Genomic DNA, 17610 nt, shown 5'->3' on the forward strand with positions numbered 1-17610 from the left:
GTTTCTCCAGCATTTTGTGGGTGTTACAAAAACAGAGAGGAAATTACTGAAGAAATAAAACAGGAAGAATTACTCAATATGAGGAGGTTGAGAGGTCTGGTGGAGGAGGCACAGTAGCACAGTGATTAGGGCAAAACTTCACAGCACTAGCGATTAGTGTTCAATTCCCAACACTATCACTAAGGACTTTCTACATTCGCACTAACTACTGTGCTGCAGAGTCACCCGTATAATGCATGGTTTGGATCAACGGTACAACTGAGTGGAAATTGGAGGGGTGGCCTAATGGAAAGTGATTCCAGGAAGGAAAGGGTTAATATATGAGTAGCATATGAAGGCTCTGGGATTCCACTTGCTGGAGTTTAGAAAAACAAGGGGGGATCTCATTGGAACCTATTGAATATTGAAAGGTCTACATAGAGAGGATGTTTCCTGTACTGTAGGGATTTCCAATCTTCTTTATGTCATGGACTGATACCATTAACCAAGGGGTCTGTGGACCTCAAGTTGGGAACCACTGCTCTAGTGGGTGAGTCTCTAGCTAGGGGGCACAACTTCAGGAAAGAGGGATGTCCATTTAGAACAGAGATGAGAAGGAAGTTCCTTAGCCAAAGGATGGTGAATCTGTGGAATTCATTGCCACGAATGGCTGTGGAGGCAGTCATTGGGTATACTTAAAGTGCAGGGTGATAGGTTCTTGATTAGTCAGGGCATCAAAGGTTATGGAGAGAAGGCAGGAGAATGGGGTTGAGAGGGAAAATAAATCAGCCATGATGGAATGGTGAAGCAGACTGATGGGCCAACTGGCCTAATTCTGCTCCTATGCCTTATGGTCTAATGGAAAAGGTGAGAGCTGGGCATGTCTTATTGGTGGGAGCAAGAACTGAGTTACATCTGTTTTCCTGTTTTTGGCGCCACAAACAGCACAATAAACACAATCATGAGGAACATCTGAAAGTTCACAGTTGGCATCAATTACAGACATCTGTGAATGGTTTTCCCTGACTAATGGCAGGATGTGCCTGGAGGGAGGAGACAGGCCTCCGAGTGCATACTGGGTAGTGCTGGTAACATCTCAACTCAGCCAAGCCAAGAGGAGGTCTCTTTGAAAGACTCGGCAGTGATTTCTCTGCAAAGTCGTGTGATCTCTATCAGTGCAACCCCTCTCTGCATCCCAGTGACTTGTGCTGGCTTCACGCCAGAGTAAACACTATCCTGGTTTTACTGGAGTAATTAATCTGCTGTAAGAATGTGGATAACAATTCAGTAACTGTCTGACAGTTTGCCGTTGGCTTATTTCGCTTTCTTTAGCAGAGCGGTGGCCACTTGCCAGTGCTGGCCATTCCCCTCTCTCTCTTCCCTGCCTGCCGCACTTCCCAGCTCTGAGACTCCGTCATCAACAGCAGCCTGATTTAAATTTAAACCAGCCAATCTCCTGGCTTTGCATTCCACGCTGTGCTCCTTTATTTATGTGGGTGAGAGTCTGTCCTTCCTCCCAGCTCCAGCCAACAAAGGGTGAGTCAGCTCATCGGAAATGCTTTTCCAAGGACTCTGAGACTGAGTTTAGGGTCTACAGCACAGAATGAGGCCCTGTGGCCTAACATGCGCAGGCAACTTTCCAATACTCCTAGTCACAAGAGATTCTGCAGATGCTAGAAATCTTGCGCAACACACACACACACACACACACTCAAAATGCTTGAGGAACTCAACAGGTCAGGCAGCAAGTATGGAAGGAAATAAACAGCCTATGTTTTGGGCAGGAGCCCTTCATCAGGACTGAAAAGGAAGAGGGAAGAAGGCAGAATTAGGATGTAGCAGGAGGGAAAAATCTACACTTCATCAGCACCTCGAGTCACAGAACAATACGGAGAGGACGTTTCCTATGCTGGGAGAGTCTAGGACCAGAGGACGCAGCCTCAGAATAGAGGGGCATCCTTTCAGGATGAAGTTGAGGAGGAATTTCTTTAGCCAGAGAGGGGTGAATCTGTGGAATTCTTTGTCGCAGGCAGCTTTGGAGGTGGTCTTTATGTATATTGAAAGCAGAGGTTGATAGATTCTTGATTCAGACATCCCACCTCTCGCGGAAGGTCCAGGAGTCTCCTGCAAATTAATAGTGGCTCCCTGATGCCTGCAAATTATATACAATTTCCCGGAAATTGATTTTTTTGAGAGCGAGCGTGAGAGAACACGCGAGAGAGCAAGAGAGCAAGCGCAAGAGCAAGAAAGCAAGCGCGAGAGAGAGCGACCATGAGTGAGAGCACGAGAGCGCGTGCAAGAGAGAGAGCAAGAAAGCAAGCACGAGAGAGAGTGAGAGCGAGAAAGCAAGCGCAAGAGAGCAAGAGAGAAAACGCGAGAGAGAACGAGAAAGCAAGCGCGAGTGAGAGCGACCACGAGCGAGAGAGCGCGTGCGCGTGCTATAGAGAGAGAGAGCGAGAGCGAGAGAGTTCCAAAAAAAGTCAGAGTGGCAGAGAGTTCCAAAAAATGAAAATATAAAACGTACGTCACCCCAGACTACACTAAAGTGTACCCCTGCCTAATAGGGGTCAAAATAATGACAGTGTTGCTCGCTGCACTGTTTGCAACAGTGACTTTTCTATTGCCCATGGTGGGTTAAGACTGTAAAAGACATGTTGAGGTGAGTTTAACAGGTGTCATTCATTCATTAGAATAACTAACTTTATTTAAACTAGCTGGCTAGCTGCTAAGGAGCTACTCTATTGCAGACATCCCACCTGTCCTGGAAGTCTCCCGCAAATTGATGGTGCTACCTCCCTGAAATGAGTTTTTGCGGGGTGAGATGTCTGTTGATTGGTCAGGGCATGAAGGGAAATAGGAAAGAAGGCAGGAGATTGGGGCTGAGAGTGAAAATGTGTAATACTCCGCTATGTTGTGAAGTAGTTTATATTAGCTGCTTTCTGTAAAAGCAGTGAACCATGTTTTGGCTTCCGCTAAAGATATGTTGTCCAATTTAGGAATGTGTGTCAGCCAATTAGGTTTGTGGGATGTGGGAGAAGTTTCTAGAGAACTATGAGAAAGGGTTTTCTGAAGAGCAGTAGTCTGGTTTGGGGGGCTTTTGGCGAGAGCAGCGGATAAGGGAAGATGCCGCAGAATGGTGTCGGAAAGCAAGTCCCCTGTGGCACAAAGTGCTTTGTGCAGATGAATGGCTCCAATGAGAAAGGGACAATACTCCCAAGAGAGAGCCCATTTGTTCAAGATGGATTTGGAGCAACGTTCGGAATGTGGTGTGTGCTTTTACACAGACCGTAGGTCCAACACGTGAATAAAGAAAACTCCAGGATGTGCTCCAACTTTATGTGCGCATTGGACTGGTTTAACTCTAATGGGCCCTATTATTTTTTTTTCTCTTACTGTTCAATAAAGCTGAAATTTGTAAATATACTTTCTTTATAATTTTACGAGGTGTACAATCTGTTATTTTCTTGCCAACCGACAATAGTGTATGGGCAGTATTTACACAGCATTCAGTCAAATCGAGGTTTCTTCCATTTGGTTGAATCCCAAGTGATACCGACCCTAGACGTATACATTTTTTTGAAAGGTGGCCTCCTCACCACTGAGTCCCACGGTCATTAGCAAAGCCGGCTAACGAGTCAAGTTTGCATACCAGCCCAGTAAGTGTGTTACAAATGGATCTGCCATGGTGAAATGGTGGAGCCGACTAGATAGGCCAAATGGCCCAATTCTTCTCCTATACCTTATGGTCTTATGGTAACCAGGCCCTTCAACCCAACACATCCCTGCCGACCAAGGTGACTGCAGTGTCACAGGTAGACATGGTGATGAAAAGATGGCATTTGGCATGCAGGCCTTCATCATTCAGGGCACTGAGTGGTTGTATAAGCAACTGGTGAGGCTGCACAGAGTAATGTATAGAGCTTTGGTCACCTTGTAATAGAATGATCCGGAATAGTGCAGGAAATATTTATGATGTTGTTGCCATAACTAGAGCATCTGAGTTATAGGGAAAGGTTCACCAAGTTAGATCTTTATTCCTTGGGGCTTACTGTACTGCGCAAAAGTCTTGGACACATTGACATAACTAGGATGCCTAAGACTTTTGCACAGTACTGTATTTGTCAATGTGGAATGGAGAGCAGGAACAAAGGATGTTGGGAATGGTGGGGGCGGAGTGCGGCGAAAAAGTGTCAACTTCTGAATGTCATAAGATATAGGAACAGAATTAGGCCAATTGGCCCATCAAGTCTGCTCTTCCATTCCATCATGGCTGATTTATTATCCCTTGCGATTCCATTCTCCCCATAACCTTTGATGCCCTGACTAATCAAGAACCTATCAAGCTCTGCCTTAGATATACACAAAGACTTGGCCTCCACAGCCGCCTGGGGCAACAAATTCCACAGATTCACCACCCTCTGGATAAAAAGAAATTCCTCCTCACTTCCATTCCAAGTGGTCGTCCCTGTATTCTGAGGCTGTGCCCTCTGGCCCTAGATTCCGCCCCCCCCACCATAGGAAAGATCTCTCCATATCCACTCTATCGAGTGCACGTCACCAAATACTACCCTGAGATTCATTTTCTTGCAGGCATTCACAGTAGAACAAAGAAATACAATCGAATCAATGAAAAGCTACACCAAAGACCGACAAACAACCAACGTGCAAAAGACAGACTACAAATACAAAAAATAATAATTAATAAATAAAGTTAATAAATAATACTGAGAACGTGAGTTGTAAAGTCTTTGAGAGTGACTCCATTACTTTGCTACCCAGCTTTCAGTCATCAACAGATTTAGCAACCAGATCTTCGTTGCCTTCATCCAGATCTTTTACATAAATTGTTCAGCGTTACAGCCACAGCTACAACACTTGTAGCACACGCTCATTACATCTTGCCGGTGATGACAATATACTGTATGTTACCTCCTACACACAAGGTTCTTCTCCTTCTGCAATAAAGCTGCAGCATTTGATATGGCGCCTTATCAAACACCTTCTGGAAATTGAAATATAGTGCAGACTCTCAGTCCCCCTAGTCCATAGCACGTGTTACTTTTTCAGAAACACTAATAAGTTGGTCAAACATGATTTCCCTTTCACACATGTCAGCTAACATGCCTAATTGCTTTGATCTTTTCCAAGAGCTCGGATATACGTTCTTTAACTGCTAACATTTTCCCGATGACAAACGTGAAGCAAACTGGCTCTCTGCTGGTTTCCTGCTATCTGCTCTTTTACATTGAATAAGTAAGCCATCCACTCAGTAGCCACTTTATTAGGAACCACCTGTACATAATAACATGGACATTGAGTGTATGTGTTTGTGGTCTTCTGCTGTGTAGCCTGTCCGCTTCAAGGTTCGACGCATTGTGCGTTTAGAGATGCTCTTTTGCACACCACTGTTGTTATGTGTATATTTATTTGAGTTCTGTCATCTTCCTGTCAGCTTGAATCAGTTTGGCCAATCTCCTCTGACTTCTCACTAACAAGGCATTTTCACCCACAGAACTGCCATTCACTGGATTTGTTTTTTGTTTTCTACACCACTCTCTGTAAAGAAATTGTTGTGTGTGAAATACCAGGAGGTCAACAGTTTCTGTGATACTCAAATGACCCCGTTTGGCACCAACAATCATTCTATAAGACCATAAGACCATAAGATATAGGAGCAGAATTAGGCCATTTGGCCCAGCGAGTCTGTGCTGCCACTTCACCATGGCTGATGCATTTTCTGTCTCAGCCCCAATCTCCTGCCTTCTACCTTTGTCCATTCATGTCCTGATCAATCAAAACGTTATCAACCTCTGACTTAAATATACCCAATGACTTGACCACCACAGCTGCCTGTGGCAATAAATTCCACAGATTCACCACTCTCTGCCTAAAGAAATTTCTCCTCATCTCCATTCTAAAAGGACACCCCTCTATTCTGAGGGTGTGTCCTCTGGTCCTGGACTCCTCACTGTAGAAAACATCCTCTCCACATCCACTCTGTCAAGGCCTTTCAACATTGGATAGGCTTCAATGAGGTCACCCCTCATTCCACGGCCAAAGTCGTTTATTATCACTTTTCTTCCTCAATCTGTGTTGGTCGTTAACACAAATAAACCATTTCACAGAATGTTTCGATGTACATTTGACAAATAAAGCTATCTTTATTTTTAATTAACGTCACATCACAATTTGTGTGGCAGGTCTTGGACAATGAGATGAAGGATGGTAACAATGAATAGGGTGGGTGCAGTGATGTAGCCCTGTTTGATTCCTGTCCCCACAGTGAAGGGTTCCAATTCAGCACCACTATTGCTGAGTTCTGTGGCTGGCATGGCTTCAGTATTTGTAAGTACTTGTCAAGGCAGCCGTGTCTTTCTCATATCACCCCCAAGCAGATCCTTTACTCCCACTTAAAGGAAGGTCAGCATGTCACTGGTGGGCAGAGTAAGTGCTTCAAAGATAAGATCAACATCCGTCTGAAGAAATTCAACATTATATCTGAAAACCCGGAAGACGTTGCATTCAATAGATATACCTAGAGGAAATCTGTTCAAGAGGGAGCTGTGCTGCATGAGAATGACTTCTGCTTTGCCGCAGAGAACAAGTGACATCTGAGGAAGGAGAGACTGAACAACTAAGAGACCCAACCACTAACCAGAGCCACCACTTACTCGTGCATCCTGGATTGGCCTCTACAGCCACCTGAGGACCCACCAATGGACAGGGGTTCCCAACCTCAGACATCCCACCCTGCAAAAACTCATTTCAGGGAGGTAGCACCCCTGCCACCCCATATCCCCCCCCACCCCGGTGGACCTCCAAGGGTGTAGGTAATACTTTGTTTAGTGATTTTGTCTAGTCTATAAACCAAGTTGAGTATATGCAGAAAATGTGACGTTAAAATATGTACTTGTATTATATTATATTATCATGGAGTCTTTTTTTATTCTATTACAACTTTAAGCAAGTCTACAGGGGGTTTGGCCTCATCACATAGGACATCAATAGAGTAGCTCCTTAGCAGCTAGCCAGCTAGTTTAAGTAATGTTAGCTAAGCTAATGAACGAATGACACCTGTTAAACTCACCTCAACATGTCTTTTACAGTCATTTAACCCACCATGGGCAATAGAAAAGTTGCTGTTGGAAACAGTGCAGCGAGCAACACTGTCATTATTTTTGGAGGTCGACTGTAAAGCCCGCCCACAGAGAAAACTGATAGGTCTACTTAGCACGAAGAGAGACCAATCAGGATGCTCCCTCTCGTTCTTCCTCTTCCTCCTCCTCTTCCTCTCCCTCTCCCTCTCCCTCTCAAAAAAACCGATATCCAGGATATTGTATATAATTTGCGGGCATCAGAGAGCTGCCATCAATATGCGGGAGATTCCCAGAGCTTCCGGGAGAAGTGGGATTTCTGCAACCTGGGGTCCATGGACCCTTTGGTTAATGGTAAGGGTCCATGGCATAAAAAAGGTTGCGAAGCCCTGCCTTAGGAGAGCATTATATTTGACTCAAGTGACCGCACTACTATCCATGAGAACATGTTGTGCGCAAATTGTCTGCTGCCTATATTGCTTTATTCTGTGCAAAAATATTGACATCATTGCTTTGGGAATTTATAAATAATTCAGTTGGTGCATCTGACAATGCCACGCCCTCCTGATGCTGGACTGGGGAGAGAGTCCTTGGCCAATAATGATCTGATTATTTCCCATCAAAGTTACCTTATGTTCACATGCTAAAAGACCATAAGTCACAGGAGCAAAATCAGGCCACTTGGCCCTTCGAGTTTGCTCACCACTTCATCTTTGCTGATTTACTAGCCCTTTCAACCGCATTCTCCTTTGCTCCAAAGATGTTTAGAAGACCTTTGCGCAGGTACATGGATAGAAAAGGTTTTAAGCAATATGGGCCAAATGCAGGCAAATGGGATCAGGTAGCATTTGGTCAACATGGATGAGTTGGGCTGAAGGGCTTTTTTCCGCACTATGTAACTAAATGACTATACCTGAACTAAATGCTTATTTATGACCAAAATCTAATTTAGACCATAGGACAAAGGAGCAGAATTAGGCCATTCAACCCATCGAGTCTGTTCCACCATTCGAACATGGCTGATTCATTATCCCTGCCAACTCTTTTCTCCTGCCTTCTCCAAATAACCTTTGATTAGATTATGAAGACATGTAGTCCTCTTTTATTGTCATTTAGTAATGCATGCATTCGGTGTGATATCACAAAACACAAGGCAGACCAAGACTGAAAAAACTGACAAAACCACATAATTGTAACATATAGTTACAACAGTGCAACAATATCATAATTTGATGAAGGAGTCCATGAGCACAGTAAAAGTTCAAAGTCTCTCAAATGCCCCACATCTCACGCAGACGGGAGAAGGAAGAAAAACTCTCCCTGCCATGCCGACCACAGTCCAACTCTGAGTCATCCGAAAACTTCGAGCTCTGATCAGTTCTCTGACACCGAGTACTGAGCGCCATCTCTGTCCGAACGATTCGACCTCAACTTCGTTCGCCAAAAGCAGGCAAAGCCGGGGATTTTGAGGCCTACCCTCCGAAAGATTCCCGACCACACAGTAATGACAGCAGCGAACAAGCGTTTCAGAAATTTCTCCAGATGTTCCTCTGTGCTTTCACATCCATTCTCCATCAAATCAGAATTGTCCACGGCCCCTATTTAACAGATACAATATCATTTTTCACTGGAGGGCAGCGCACGCACGTGGTGCAGTGCTCTCTCTCCTCCCGCCCATGATGCCCTGACTAACCAAAAATCAATTAACCTGGTCACACAGATCCACACTAAATATGCATATCCCATAGGATGAACACACAGTGAAAAATTGCAAATTCCAATAACCAGAACTGTTCATGTCTTAATAAGAGCAAAAGATATAGGAGTGATATTAGACCATTTGGCCCATCAAGTCTGCTCTGGCTGATATGCATATCATGGCTGATATATTTTCCCTCAGCCTCATTTTCCTGCCTTCTGCATGTAACCTTTGATGCCCTTACTCTTTCAATATTTTTTATTTATACAAATATAGAGTACAGGCAAAAAATATATATGTCAATACATTAAGCTAAATCACATATAAAGACTCCTTACCTTATATTCATACAAGTCAATTAGTTCAATTAGATGCCCTTACTAATCAGGAACCTATCAACCTATGCTTTAAGTATATCCAAGGATTTGGTCTCCACAGCAGTCTGTGACAATTAATTCCACAGATTCACCACCGTCTAGCTACCAAAATTCCTCTTCTTCTCTGTTCTAAAGGGATGTCCTTCTATTCTGAGGCTGCGCCCTCTGGTCCCAGATTCTCCCACTATTGGAAAGATCCACTCCATATCCACTTTCTCTAGGCCTTTCAATATTGAATACTTCAATGAGGATCTTAAGACAATATTGTCCAGAAGGTCTTCAGAAGTCCAGAATGAGACAGATCCCATAGTTACAGCTGTTTTGATAAGTATTCATTGAAAGAAATAAGAGCATACAATAAAGCTAGCCGGTAGCGTAGTGGCATCCACACCAAACTGAGGTATGTGGTTTTATGTTCGAATCCAGTCAGCTCATTGCACACATTCCATCTGTGCTGGGTTGAGCATCAAGCTAGCAACTCAGCCTCACAAAGAAAAATGACAAATGCTAAGGAAATGGCAAAGGTTGTCAGCCAATGCATCACGAGGTGCAGGTAAAATAAAATAGGAAATAATAAGTACTGATAGTGCACAGAGTGTCACTTTATCCCAATACAATCAGTCTATTTGTATACAGCCACACTCAACAATTACTTGTGTATTGTGTTTTGTAGGATTGCTTTTGTATTTATTTTTATTGTGTTTTAATGCTTATTGGGTTTTTTATGCTGCATCAGGTCTGGAGTAACAATCAACACACACAAAATGCTGAAGAACAATCATTTTGTTCTTCAGTACACAAGTGTAAAGGAGAATGATAATCAACAATCTTGAATTTGGTATTGAACCTTACAGTGAATGCAAGAGGAACGGAATAAACTTAAGAGAAGGTTTTAGTGTGAGCCAGGCTTCACTCTAACTCCACATTAATAAAAAGTAATTTAGCATAAGCACTGTGCATCAGATTTAAGCTATAGATTGGAACATAACAGTAATCTTTTCCTAAGATAGATATAAGCCCAGAAGGAATGTTTACAGAGACTTCACTGAAGACTTAAGAACTCAGCATCAATTGTAAAAAAATTCGATATAATCTATACAAGAGTTTTTTTTTCCAGTTCAAGCTGAGTTAGTGCTGTTAAGCTGGAAAGTGGTGTGTTCCCTATAAAGGAGATAGGTAACACATTATCTCATGTGTCAGGAAACATTTCAAACCACTTCACGGGGAGTGAGTTAATTTGCATTGCTGGTATGTATGGAGATCTGGCAGCCATTTTGTGTGCACTCCAATTCCAGACTCAGCAAAATGAACAGCGGCCAATCATTTCATTAAATCACTGCATTTATTGAGAGAGGATCCCTGGCTGGATCATGAAGGGACTCCATCTCCCTAGTATTTGAACTCTGCCAAACCTCTGCAGCTTATGTCTTAACCAAGTCCATATCAGAACTCAATATCTTACCACTGATACATTACATAGATTATAGAACACAGAACAGTGCAGAAAAATACTGGCTCTTTGGCCCATGAATGTTTTAACCTACTCAATTCAAGTTTAATTGTCATTCAACCATACGTTAATACCCATGAGTACAACAAACGAGACAGCATTACTCTGGGGCCAGGGTGCAAAACACAGTGCTGACCGTCACACAGCACACATAGCACATTCTAGCACATAAACATATCAGTAAGATACAGCCACGCAGTAAAAAGGTCCAGACCCGAGCCATGAATGCCGCAGAAGTCTGCAGTCGACCGCGGTGCAGCGTGTCTTCTGCCGAGCGAGCGCTGGGGCAGCACCAATTCCAGCCTGGATGCCTCCGCTGCAGCGCACTGGCTCTGACACCGCGATCAGCCTAACCCTCCCCTCCTATACAGCCTAGAATCCTCCATTGATCTTACATCCGTATGCCTATCTAAGAGGCTCTTAAATGCTCCAAATGTATCAGCCTCTACCACCACCCTTAGCAGTGTGTTCCAGGCACTCACCATTTTCTGTGTAAAAAAAATAACCTGCCTCTGATATCTCCCCTAAACTTTCCTCGAATCACCTGAAAAGGATGTCCTCTTGTATTGGTAATTGTTTCCCTGGGAAAATATCTCTGGCAGTCCACTCCGATCTACATCTCTTATCAACTTACACTATATACCTCATGTGATCACTCATCCTCCTTCAAAGGAGAAAAGTTCTAGCTTGCTCATAAGACAAAAACAAAGACCCACAAGTTGAATTTGCTGGCAAACTCCACCATCAGGCTATTTCAAGTTCCTGAAGGTAGTTATAGCCAGAAGTTGTAGTGGGGACAATCTCCCACTACCTACTAAATATTCCCAGTGACGTGCATCTCAAGTAACCTCTGACAACGAAGTCCAGCTCCTGGCTTTCCTGTGCTACTAAGCCCAGCAGAACTGTTTCTACTGAATGGAGAGAAGAGGCAAAGGTGGATTACTGGCACCTTAAAACCAGCCTCTTTGGGCAGATGGGGCTTGTCAGTTGTGTTTGGGAGCTCATCTAGGAGAAGGAGAAGTCTTTTCTCAAAACTGGAGTCCCTAAGGCAATCCTACATTGAGTTCAATGCTCACTGGCAACTCCCACGCTGCCACTTGTGCCAAGCTGTATCGGTCTCTGCCGCTCCTTTAGGTTCATCAGATGTGTGGAGAGGAGGAGCTTGCTACATGGGCAACAGTTTGCTCTCTATATTGTACTGCCCAAGCCTGCTTATTTAGACAGCTAGGACACAACATCCATGGGTGACCCAGACCGATGGGGGCCTCACATGCTATTTCAGCTCTTCCTAAGACAACCATCTACCAAGTTCTACCCATCACTCCACCACCTTCTCTCCCACTGAAAACTTAACACATCACTCCCTATCCCAATTCTGACGGAATTGGAATATTACTGGAGGCATTGAGATACAGTGAAAAGATTGTTCATACAGGTCAGATCATTACACAGTGTGCTGAGGTAGAACAGGGTAAAACAGAACGCAGAACAAAGTGTAACAGCCACAGGGAAAATGCAGTGCAGGTAAACAATAAGGTGCAAGATCATAATGGGGTGGATTATGAGGTCAAGAGTCCATCTTGACCTATTGCCATCTTGTACCATTGATATTGGAACTGATTTATTATTGTCGTATGTAGCAAGATGTAGTGAAAATCGTCTGACTGCTTGTGATCCAGGGAAAACATGCAGATTTCACACAGACAGCCCAGAGGTTGAGTCAACCTAGTTCCCTGGTATCATGAGACAACAGCACAACGCCACTGTCCTGCTCCGGTATCACAAAGCTCTTTCATCATTCAAAAGGATCATAGCTGATTCGGGGTGTGTGCCTGTTCATTTGTGCGTGTGTCTGTGTGAAAACTTGCATGTGTGTGTACATCTACGTGAGTGACTATGTACACGTGTCTTTATGTGTGCATGTGTGTTTGTGTAAGCACGAGCACGCATTTGTGCTTAAGATTGTTTAAAGTCATTTCCAGTACACAAGGCAGAATGATTGTTACTCCAGATCCGATGCAGTACAAAAAAAATTACACAATAAGATAATGTTAACACGAGGAATACTGCAGATGCTGGAAATTCAAGCAACACACATCAAAGTTGCTGGTGAACGCAGCAGGTCAGGCAGCATCTCTAGGAAGAGGTACAGTCGACGTTTTGGGCCAAGGCCCTTTGTCAGGACTAACTGAAGGAAGATATTATCTTATCACATTCTTTCTCTCTCTCTCTCCTTTTTCGCCCTCTGTCCCTCTCACTATTCCCCTTGCCCATCTTCTGGGTTTTCCCCCCCTCCCCCTTTTCCTTCTCCCTGGGCCTCCTGTCCCACGATCCTCTCGTATCCCTTTTGCCAATCACCTGTCCAGCTCTTGGATCCATCCCTCCCCCTCCTGTCTTCTCCTATCATTTTGGATCTCCCCCTCCCCCTCTTAAATCTCTTACTAGCTAAAAAGATAATAAGATAATAATCAAAATAATAAATAAACACAATAAATATAAATATATAAGATAGATTGATTGTATGTCCATATCATGACACTAGGCACAGGAGCATCTGTACATAAGGTGACTGACAGGAAATGATAAAGTAGTGGTGGTTGAGGGTGTGGAGGGTTGGGTTAGAGGGTGGAGGTGTTGATCACCCTTACTGCTTGGGGAAAGAAACTGTTTTTGAGTCTGGACGTCCTGGTGTGGATTCTACGTAGCCTCCTCCCTGATGGGAGTGTGTGCGTATATGTGTGCACATACGTGTGTGTGTGTGTGTGTGTGTGTGTGTGTGTGTGTGTGTGTGAATGCATATTGTACATGTGCATATGTTTGTGTGTGCACACGCATGTGTCTGTGTGTTTTGAGGCTGGAGGTGATAACAGAGAGGATTTCTCAGCCAAGCATAGCAGCAGCCAACTGAGAGACAGAGATAAACCCTCCCCAAACACAAGACCCACCAGCGAGGAGTTCAGATCCCACGTTGGATCAGATCCCACAGTTTAATAATTGCTGCTCCAAGTAATTAATACAGGCTGCAAGTTACTGAGGACCACTGCTGATTCTTTTGGCACCCTGCAACTAACAAGCTGTCAATGTGAAAAAGAGCTGTTTACACCTACTTTCTGTGTCCTGTTCTTTATTAACCAGTCATCTTTTCCTTGCTCATGGAACAGAGGACAGACATTACAGCACAGGAAAAGGCGATGTCATGCCGAACTAATTAACCTGATGGCACCTAATCCTATCTCTCCGCACATGGTCCCTATCCCTGCAGTGCCTGCACATCCATGTGCCTGTCTAAAGTGCCTCTGTCATATCTGCCTCCTCTACCATCCTTGGTAGCACATTCCAGGCACCTGCTAGTCTCTGTGTAAGAAAAAACCTGCCCCCACACATCTGCTTTGACTTTACCCCCCCCCACCTTAAATGCAGACCCTCCAGTATTAGACTTCTATGTATTTTGTTTATATCATTTTAATTTGTGATACAGCACGGAATGGGCCCTTCTGGCCCTTCGAGCCATGCTCTGACAACCCCAACTAACCCTAACCTAATCACAGGACAATTTACAATGAACAGTGGACCTACCTGGTACGTCTTTGAACTGTGGGAGGGAATCGGAGCACCCGGGCAAAACCCATGTATTCCACAGGGAGGTTGTACAAAAACTCCTTACAGAGGACACCGCGATAGAACTCTGGACTCCAACGTAATAGCATCACGCTAACCACTACACTACTGCGTAGCACACAGACCCTGGGGAAAGGACACCAGCTTGGGATGAGGGGCCTCTTTCCTTGCTTATTGCTCCATGACTTCTCATAGTACTTCCCCAGCATGAGGAAAATCAACCTCTCATCCCATGAACTTAACTCCGCCACAGATGGACCCAAGTCCTGCTGTGGAGGGAGGAGGGTTGGACATGGGGCTAGCAACACACCCCATAAAAACCCAGAGTGACAGAAACGCCAACAGAAGTTCCAAAGACCTCATGCCTGGGACAGGAAGAAGACAGGCTACACTTGAAGACAATGAGAAAGACTGACCCAGGACAGAGGATTCTGGTGAGCTGCTGTCAGTGCCCTATTCCCCCATAAAGGTAACGGGGCTTAAGTAATGAGTTCTCATACTACTTTGGGGCGTTTTACAGCAATACTGGTGCTACGAAAATGCACAATCTTCTTACTGGAATGGAATATGATTGCCATATCATTCAGTAGCGTTGTGACATTAACTCAGTCTGTCAGGACAGATTATGCATTCAGCTCCTAGAGTGAAATTTAACAATCTGTTTTCCAAATCAAAGGGGTGAGACTGCTACCAAATGGGTGCAGCCAACAGTCACCATCTGTCCAATACACTTCAGAAGTAACCCTTGCACAGGTCATCTGTTCTCCCAACCACCCCCAACCATCATTACTTTATCATTTCCTGTCAGTGCTTAGTGTCACTCTATGGGCATACAATCAATCGATGTATATAAGTTATCTGATGTATTTGTATTTATTGTGTTTTTATTATTATTGTGGTCTTTATCTTATTGTGTTTTTGTTTGTGCTGCATTGGATCCAAAGTAACAATTATTTTGTTCTCCTTTACACTTGTGTACGGGAAGTGACATCAAATAGTCTGAAATCCTGAGAGTAGACGTATCAGGTAGAGAACTTGTGGGAAGAATAACAGAACTTGCCATTGTTAGTGTGTGAATAACTCAGGAGCAAGCAGCTGGAAGAGGTGTAGGAGGGGGAGTGATGGAGCTGCAAAGAGTGCAGAAAAGATTCACGAGGATGTTGCTGGGACTGGACAGCTCGAGTTACAACAGAAAGTGATAGACCGACGCTGTTTCCCCTGGACTGAAGGAGACCGAGGGGAGACTGACTCACTACTATTTAGCACCACAATGATCACTTTACAGCCTCCTTTATAGCCTCCAACCTGATGGCATGTACATCGATTTCTCCTTCCAGTAATTAATTAATTAAATTGTTTATTTATTATTTCCCTTCCCCCATTCTTCATCGTCTATTCCCCACTTTGATCTCTTTCTTACTTTTCTCACCTGTTCATCAACTTCCCCAGTGCTATTTCTTCCTCCCTTTCTCCCATGGTCCCAGCAAATTCATTCCTCTCCAACCCTGCACCTTTCCAAAAAGGCTTTATCTCCTTGCCCTCATTCCCCTCCCCCTAGCTTGCTATTCTGGCAAAGACGAGGAAATCTGCAGATGCTGGAAATTCAAGCAACACACATCAAAGTTGCTGGTGAACACAGCAGGCCAGGCAGCATCTCTAGGAAGAGGTACAGTCAACCTTTCGGGCCGAGACCCTTCGTCAGGACTAACTGAAAGTCAAAGTTGCTGGTGAGCCTCCCACCTCCCCCTCGTACCCCATCCGTTATTTATTTATATACACACATTCTTTATCTCTCTCTCCTTTTTCTCCCTCTGTCCCTCTCAATATACCCCTTGCCCATCCTCTGGGTTTTTCCCCCTTTCCCCCTTTTCCTTCTCCCTGGGCCTCCTGTCCCATGATCCTCTCATATCCCTTTTGCCAATCACCTGTCCAGCTCTTGGCTCCATCCCTCCCCCTCCTGTCTTCTCCTATCATTTTGGATCTCCCCCTCCCCCTCCAACTTTCAAATCCCTTACTCACTCTTCCTTCAGTTAATCCTGACGAAGGGTCTCGGCCCGAAACGTCAACTGTACCTCTTCCTAGAGATGCTGCCTGACCTGCTGTGTTCACCAGCAACTTTGATGTGTGTTGCTTGCTATTCTGGCATCTTTCTTTCCGGTCCTGATGAAGGGTCTCAGCTCGAAACGTTCATTTCCGTAGACACTACCTGACCTGCTGAGTTCTTCCAGCATTTTGTGTGTGTTACTATGATCACACAAGTGACAGGGTGGAGATGCGTCTCTACCAACGAAGTGTAAGGCACTCCTTCCCTCTGCTGGCTGCAGGTCACCCTTGGGTAAGGTGTAGCACCTGTTCAGCGCTCCCTTATGTCACTACTTATTTAATTTAGTTATAATATATATATTTTATTTAATGTTTACATATGTATAAATGAAAAAATTATAACTGTATATGTAAATTACAATATGCAATTTATAATATATTTTATTGCAATTACTGTAATTTTTGTTTTTTTTTTGGAGTTACAGTGCTGAATAGGCCCTTTGAGCCATGCTGCCCAGCAACCCACTGATTTAACCCTAGCCTGTCATGGGACAATTTACAATGACCAACTTGCATACCAACCGGTATGCCTTCGGACTGTGGGAGGAAACCAGAGCACCTGGAGGAAACCCACGCGGTCATGTACAAACCCCTTACAGGTAGTGGGGGGAATTGAACCTGGGTCACTGGTACTGTGAAGTGTTGTGCTAACCACTACACTTTTTCTGCTGTCTTTTTACACTACTTACTTAGTTTATTTGTATAATATATATTTTTAAATTTGATTTTACGTTTATTTATGTATATAAGAAAAAAAATTTCTTATTGCAATTCTGGTAATATTTGTATCAATTCCTGGTTTCTCCATTATGCATTGCAATGTACTGCTGCCACAAAGCAACATGTTTCACAACATAATAAATCTGATTCAAATTCTCCTTATGTGGCTTGGTGTCACTGGTGTTTGGTAAACACTCCTGAAATGCATTTGGGGAATCTTTTGGTACTTCCCAGGGACTCTGTCATCAATGACAGACATGTGTACGTAAAAAAAGACAAGGTGCAGCCATCCAGGCCATTGAGTCCGTTCAATCTTTCTTCAAGATCATGACTTGGAGCCATTTTTCCAGCATTCCCCCAATGTCCGTTCATTTCCTTAATGTCCAGAAGTTAATCAATCTGTGTTTCAAATGAGCTCAAAAATTGAGCTCCCACAGTCACTCAGGTAGAGCGTTCTAAAGATTTACCCTCCTCTGTGGTGAAGTGGCCCAGCACGTCCATTCTCATTCA

General features: G+C 44.0%; 1 protein-coding gene across 3 annotated transcripts in view; it reads right to left on the bottom strand.

The window, feature by feature from the left end:
* Positions 1–17610, bottom strand: part of LOC140210734 (cadherin-11-like) — a 262075-nt gene that overhangs the window by 213938 nt on the left and 30527 nt on the right. The window lies entirely within an intron of this gene.

Source organism: Mobula birostris, chromosome 15 (genome assembly GCF_030028105.1).
Source record: "Mobula birostris isolate sMobBir1 chromosome 15, sMobBir1.hap1, whole genome shotgun sequence".
NCBI classification, from domain to species: Eukaryota; Metazoa; Chordata; class Chondrichthyes; order Myliobatiformes; family Myliobatidae; genus Mobula; species Mobula birostris.